Raw genomic sequence first — 7587 nt, 5'->3', positions numbered from 1 at the left:
AGTTACACCAGAACAGGATGGTCCTTTTCAGGCCTTGGACACACATACACGGTAACAGGAGGAGGCCAGTCAGCCACTCGAGCCTGTAAAACTGTACCCAGAGTAGATCATGCAGTCTATTCAGCTACTTCAAGTTAGTAACACAGGAAATGTAAGAGGCCACCAAGTGACTGGACAATAGGAAGACTGGAAGAAGACGATCTCTGTATAGCCCCGCAAACCTGCCCTTCCTTTCAGTAAGGGCACAGCTGATCCGCTCTCAGCCACAATTTCTCTTTTATGCCCAATTCTTTGTAGCATTCAACTCCCTGATGTGTCAATTTTCGTTAACACCACGCCGTGCTCCAAGCATTTCAATGATGTAGCTCCCCCTAACTGTCTGGGATAGAGAGCCCCAAACATTCACTACCCTCTGAGAGAAGGAAACACTCTCCACACATATACCATGACTTATTGAAATGAACAATAGATATGAACACAGCGTCAGATTGACTGGCCCTGACATCACGGCGGTATTTGACTGAGCAAGGTGTCAAGGAGACTGAACAAAATTGAACTTAATGGGAATCAGTTGTAAACTCCCCATTGGCTGGATCATCCAGAACACAGTGTGACTGGTGGAGACCAATCCTCTCAATCCCTGGATATCTCTGTGGGTGAGCCTCAGGGAAACTTTCTCGGCACAAACAACTGCAGCTCGTTCATCAATGTCTTTCCCTACGTCATACCTTCAGAGCTGGGGATGTTCAGTGAAGATCACACAATGTTCAGAACAGTGTGTCACCTCCTCAGGAGCTAAAGTTTCAAAACCTGGACAACATTCAAGCTCATGCAGTAAAACTGTCAGGAACATTCATGCAACAGTGAGACCAGACCCTGCACATTTCTTCGTTAAAAAAACGAAGCTCATGCAGCATCTTAAGCTGCTTTCACGGAAATTTGACAGAGCCATTCAGCCCATCAAAACTATTGGATAAGAACAGACACGGTCCCTTTCGCTTTCTCCAGCCGATTACACTGGAAGCGATTAAAAAAAATCGACAAATGTTGAAATGCGAAGTAGCCAGGCAGAAGGCTGGAAGAACGCAACAAGCAAGGCAACATCAGGAGGTGGAGAAGTTAACTGCTTGGGGATAAATATTCAGGACTGGAGTGGGGTAAGGGAGCTACAGATAAAGAGGCAGGATGAGGGAGGAGGAGACAGGGTGGTGAGGTGGGGATAGATGAACACAGGTTAAAGGGGTACCACTGGGTTGGACGATGGGAGAACTGAATCCAGCTGAATCTGAAAGAAGGGTAGCTAGAATGGAAGGAAGGAGAAGGAGGTGGGAATGGAGTTGGGGGATTGGAAGGCAGGTTATTTGAAATTGGAGAACTCAATGTTGTCTGACTTTCTGTGTTTTTCCATGCCCCTGCTTTCCTGCTATTACACAGGAAGATAATGAGCTCAGTCAGTACATCACGCTGGTACGCAGGAACCAAGGGTCGCCCAGTAATGTCCGTGAACCTTTTTTCCCTGAGACCAGAAGGAGGACTTTCTGTCCCTCGAAACACTAATGCATAAAGAGAAGAAACTATTCAGCCCGTCCAGACTGTATAGGATATCACTGATGCTCCAACATTGCAAAAAAAATGAAGCAGAGACTGCACAGACAGACTGGCCGATGTTGTTCCTCCTGGCTCCATTGTTAATGGTGCACACGCGTTATATTAACGACACTATGATTTGCTAACAGTGAGGAGGGACTGCGGACAGTTTGTGCCAGGTCTCAAGGAGGCATCTCCCAGAAGGTAGGCTAGTGTCCTCCATGGAGGTCAGAAGTTGCTGGGAATGGCGAACTCTATCAGAGTGTGGCTGCTGACAGGTTTGTGAAAACATAACGTTTAGTGCAGGATCACACACCAACTGCTCATTGAGACAGTGACAGTTTATTAAGAGCCTGGAGCTCTCGCTTAGCCAACATAAGGTCCCACGCAGGTACGTATAATATCATAGAATCGTAGAGTCTAACATAACGGAGACAGGCCGTTCAGCCCAAACTGGTCCATGCTGACCTAAATCTTCATCCATGCTAACCCCATTTCCCTACACTTTACCCACATTCTTCTAATCGTTTTCTCCCTATATAGGCGGCACCTCTGGGCGGCTCTGTGGCACACTGGTTAGCACTGCTTCCTCACAGCACACGAGGCGGGTTCCGTTCCCGCCTCCAGCATATCTGTGTTTGGAGTTTGCACATCCTCTCCGTGACAGCGTGGGTTTCCTCCAGGTGCTCCGGTTTCCTCCCACAATCCAAAAACGTGCAGGTTATTTGAATTGGTCCGACTAAGTTGCCCAAGGTGCTAGGTACAGGGGAAAATGTAGGAGGATGGGTCTGGGTGGGTTGTGAGTCGGTGTGGACTTGTTGGGCCGAAGGGCCTGTTTCCACACTGTAAGTAATCAAATCTAAGTAAAATATTTGCCTATGGGAAAATACATACTTTATTTAACACTATCAATGTTTTGTTTTGAAAATAATGAGTTTTGGTCCATTACCCTCAAGGTTTAATGCAAACACTTTTTTTTTTCTTTTGTCGTGATACAGATTATTTCCTTCGCTGTTTTCTCATGATCCCATCATCACACGAATTATTCTGGTGAAACGCCTTTACACTGGCTCTCTGTGAAAAGGCGATCGTTCCTTATAAAGGAGAGATAATCTGTACACAGTGCCCCAAGTACCTTCTGAACAACACTCGAGCATGACAGGAAAGTATTTCACTCCAAATCTTGAATCGTTTTGCAATGAAGGACAGTATACAATTTACTGTGTTGATTATTTGCTGCCTAGTATGAACTCTGTTTGTGACTCCTGACCAAGGAACACAGCTCATTTTCGCCAACGGCCGTTCTGATTCTTTAACGTTACAATTAGTTCAAAATGAAGAAGGATGGTATGTTTTACCAAATCATTCTTTTGCCTTGCGAACAGCTGTGTTTCAAGTACAGCCACACAAACATTAACACCACGATTGCCATTTGAGATGGTCAGAGATGCCAGGAAGTCGATGTCCTAACAGTAGTATCTCTAGTTTATTAATCCGGGGACCCGGGTGCTGACCCCACCCTGGATTCGAATCCCACCATGATAAAAGGTGGCATTTGAATTCAATAAAATCAAATGAAGCTATGAAACCATTGCCGATTATCAGAAAATCCTACCTGACACGTTAATGTTCTTCAGGGAATGAAATTTACCACATTCAGCTGGTCGGACTGACATGTGAATTCCACAATGTATTTGGCTCTGAATTGCCCATTGAAATAGCCAAACCAGCCGCTCAGTTACATTACTCACTACAAACATCAAAGAAATGAAACCGAACGAAACTAAGCACTGACTACTTACAGCCCACATACAGCAGTGGGTCAGGAAGGCAGCTCACCAACACTTCTCAAGGACAATGATGAAAGGGAATTAAATACTGGCCCAGCATCCCATTAATGAATAAAGGAGGATGATCACATTCAGGGAAGACAGACAAATTGACATAACTCACTTTAAACAGGAACCTTGATTTATACCCTACATGGGCATGATTTTCAGTAATATGGGAACAGGAGAAAAAATAAATAAGATTAACCTCGTTTTTTAATTTCCATTCCAGCTGATCATCTTCAATCCCGTTTTTTGCTTATTTTCTTTTATCTCTCGTTTCTCTGTCTATTCAACTCACTCCTTATCCCCTTCATCATAGACATCCCTGTCACCAGCATCAATCCCCATATTTTCAAGCTGTGTTCAGTTATGATGGTAGGTCAGCGGACTCGAAATGTCAATTCTATTTTGCCCTCGACCCACGGGTGCCAAATCTGAACAGTTACTGCGGCAGCTTCTCGTTCGTGTTTTCTTGTTTCTGATCTCTTGCATCATTCTTTGTTTTATATAAACTTCAATATTGTTATGACATGGGATGTCTGCATCGTTGGTAAAGGCAGAATTTATTGACTTCACTAAGTGTCCTTTACTGTGAGGTCATTCCTTCTGACAGTATAGAGCCAAGCACATTGTTGTGGGTCTGACGTCAGTCTTAAGACAGTCCAATAATAATGCTAGATTTCTTTACCAAAGGATATCAGTGCTATAGATAAAAGTATTGACGAAATGCTGGTGCTGTTATTGTAATATTAGTGAAATTATCGTTTATTTCCAATTCCTGTCATATGAATTTAAGTTTTGACATATCTAAGGTAAGATTTAAAACAGTGTATTTTGTGCAGTAACCTGGGCCTCTGAATTACATATCCACGGACATCACTTCTCTGTCACACCATCCCTGTCATGAATTTACTTTACAGAAAAGAATAAGATTGTGATGGACATATTTGTAATGGAAAGAGAGCGGCGGGAGCTGGGCGGAAGTTCAGACGGAGCGCAAAGCCGGTCGGGAAGGTAAGTGATTGTTATGAGAGTGGGTGTGTTCTAAACCCCAGGTCCTACAAAGTAGGGACTCCCTCCCTCCCCCCTCCTCTAACCTTAATTAAGAGTCCACAGACCTGCCATAGGAAGAGGGTCTAGGGAAGTTTAGATCGAAGAGTTAGGCTTCAGCTCAGGAATCTTGATAAGGAGGTTGAGTAAAGAGATTGCGCCACAGTTGAAGAGGGTGAAGACATGATTGCTCAGCTGGTTCAGTGCGCTACGTGTTTGATGTGGCAGGTCAACGACTCTGGTGTGTCTGGCTCGTATATGTGTGGAAAGTGTGTGCACATTCAGCAATTGACCGAGCATATTGCAGCACTGACGAAAGAACTCGAAGACCTTAGGCTCATCCGAGAGAACGAGATCTTTCTGGACAAGACCTTCAGTGATGTTATTACACCAATCATGCCAGAAGAGAGCAGAAGAGTGCAGACGATGAGGAAGGCAGAGAGGAGACAGGTGCAAGAGACGCCGGGAGAAGTTCCTGTCAGGAACAAGTTGAAGCTTTTGGAAACAGTAGAGTCTGATGACACTGCCAGTTCGCAAGGCGGCTATGTTTGTCAATCAAAAGTTGCCGCAGAAGCAGAGCGGAAGAGTCGGACATCGCATAGAGCCATGGTAATAGGGGACTCCATCGTGAGAGGAACTGACCGGGGTTTTTGTGGCAGCAGACGGGATTTAAGGATGGTGTGTTGCCTTCCTGGTGCTAGAGTGAAAGACATCGCGGACAGAGTGCAGGACATCCTCAAGGACGAGGTTGAAGTGCCCGAGGTGGTGGTACACGTCGGCACAAATGATGTCGGGAAGAAGAGGAGGAACATACTACAGCGAGACTTCGCAGAACTAGGAAGAAGGCTAAAAGGCAGGACGTCCAAGGTGGTTATCTCCAGTTTGCTTCCAGTTCCTCGGGCTAGTGTGGCCAGAAACCGGGAGATAATGGACGTGAACGTGTGGTTGGGGAACTGGTGCAGGAAGCAAGGTTTCAAGTTCTTGGATCACTGGGGTATATTTTATGGTAACCATAAATTCTACAAGAGAGACGGCTTGCACCTTAATAGAACAGGGATCGGCATTCTGGCAGGCAGGTTTTCTGCTGCAACACCGCTACATTTAAACTAAGTAGCGGGGGGGAGGGGACAAGCTGGATGCTTAAAAAGGAAATTGAAGGGGTAGTTAGAACAAGAGAAGTCAAGAAAGACAACTGTATCAAGTAGGCAGAAAACTGGAAAAGGTATCATGCTGTAAAGTTGAGTGAAATAAGGGTTGAGGGGAAGGGTGAGAGCAGTAACAAATTAAAAATTCTATATATGAATGCACGAAGCATTAGACACAAGGTGGATGAGCTTGAGGCTCTTTTGGAAATTGGCAGATACGATATTGTGGGGATAACTGAGACGTGGCTTCATGGGGACAGTGCCTGGGAAATGAATATTCAAGGCTACACGTGTTATCGTAAGGATAGACTGACGGGCAGAGGGGGTGGGGTGGCCTTGTTGGTAAGGGAAGATATTCAGTCCCTTGCGCGGGCGGACCTAGAGTCAGGGGATGTAGAGTCAGTGTGGATAGGGCTTCGAAACACTAAGGGTAAAAAGACCCTCATGGGAGTCATCTACAGGCCCCCAAACAGTAGTCTGGATGTTGGAGGTAAGTTGAATCAGGAGCTGAAATTGGCTTGTCGCAAAGATGTTACTACAGTTGTTATGGGGGATTTTAACATGCAGGTAGACTGGGAGAATCAGGATGGTATCGGGCTTCAAGAAAGAGACTTTGTGGAGTGCCTCAGAGATGGATTTTTAGAGCAGCTGGTGCTGGAGCCGACCAGGGATAAGGCGATTCTGGATCTGGTATTGTGTAACGAACCAGAATTGGTCAGTGACCTCGAAGTGAAGGAGCCATTGGGAAGTAGTGACCATAATACAATAAGCTTCAATCTGCAATTTGAGAGGGAGTGGGTACAATCTGAAGTGACAATATTTCAGTTGAATAAAGGGAAATATGGAGCTATGAGGGAGCAACTGGCCAAAGTTCAATACCTTAACAGGGAAGACCGTGGAGGAACAATAGCGGATATTTCTGTGTATAATGCAGAAGATGCAGGATCAGTTCATTCCTAAAAGGAAGAAAGATCCCAGGAGGAGACATGGGCGGCCGTGGCTGACAAGGGAAGTAAAGAAACATATAAGGTTAAAAGAGAAAAAGTAGAACTTAGCGAGGATAAGCGGGAAAACGGAGGACTGGGAAGCTTTTAAAGAACAACAGAGGATTAGTAAGAAGGAAATACGCAGAGAAAAAAATGAGGTACGAAGGTAAACTGGCCAAGAATATAAAGGAGGATAGTAAAAGCTTTTTTAGGTATGTCCAAGGCAAAAAAATAGTTAGGACAAAAATTGGGCCCTTGAAGACAGAAGCAGGGGAATATATAACTGGGAACGAAGAAATGGCAGAGGAATTAAATGGGTACTTCAGATCTGTGTTCACTGGAGAAGACACAAGCAATCTCCCTGAGGTAACAGTGGCTGAAGGACCTGAACTTAAGGGAATTTCTATTTGCCAGGATTTGGTGTTGGAGAGACTGTTAGGTCTGAAGGTTGATAAGTCTCCGGGACCTGATGGCCTGCATCCCAGGGTACTGAAGGAGGTGGCTCGGGAAATCGTGGATGCGCTGGTGATTATTTTCCAGAGTTCAATAGAATCGGGGTTGGTTCCTGAGGATTGGAGGGCGGCTAATGTTGTGCCACTTTTTAAGAAGGGTGGGCGGGAGAAAGCAGGAAATTATAGACCAGTTAGTCTGACCTCAGTGGTGGGAAAGATGCTGGAGTCTATTATAAAGGATGAAATTACGGCACATCTGGATAATAGTAACAGGATAGGACAGAGTCAGCATGGATTTATGAAGGGGAAATCATGCTTGACTAATCTTCTTGAATTTTTTGAGGATGTAACTCGGAAGATGGACGAGGGAGATCCAGTGGATGTAGTGTACCTGGACTTTCAGAAAGCTTTTGATAAAGTCCCACACAAGAGGTTAGTGAGTAAAATTAGGGCGCACGGGATTGGGGGCAAAGTACTAGATTGGATAGAGAATTGGTTGGCTAATAGGAAACAAAGGGTAGTGATTAACGGCTCC

The sequence above is a fragment of the Chiloscyllium punctatum genome, unplaced genomic scaffold (genome assembly GCF_047496795.1).
Source record: "Chiloscyllium punctatum isolate Juve2018m unplaced genomic scaffold, sChiPun1.3 scaffold_98, whole genome shotgun sequence".
Lineage (NCBI taxonomy): Eukaryota > Metazoa > Chordata > Chondrichthyes > Orectolobiformes > Hemiscylliidae > Chiloscyllium > Chiloscyllium punctatum.
Note: the sequence above shows the minus strand (reverse complement) of the source record.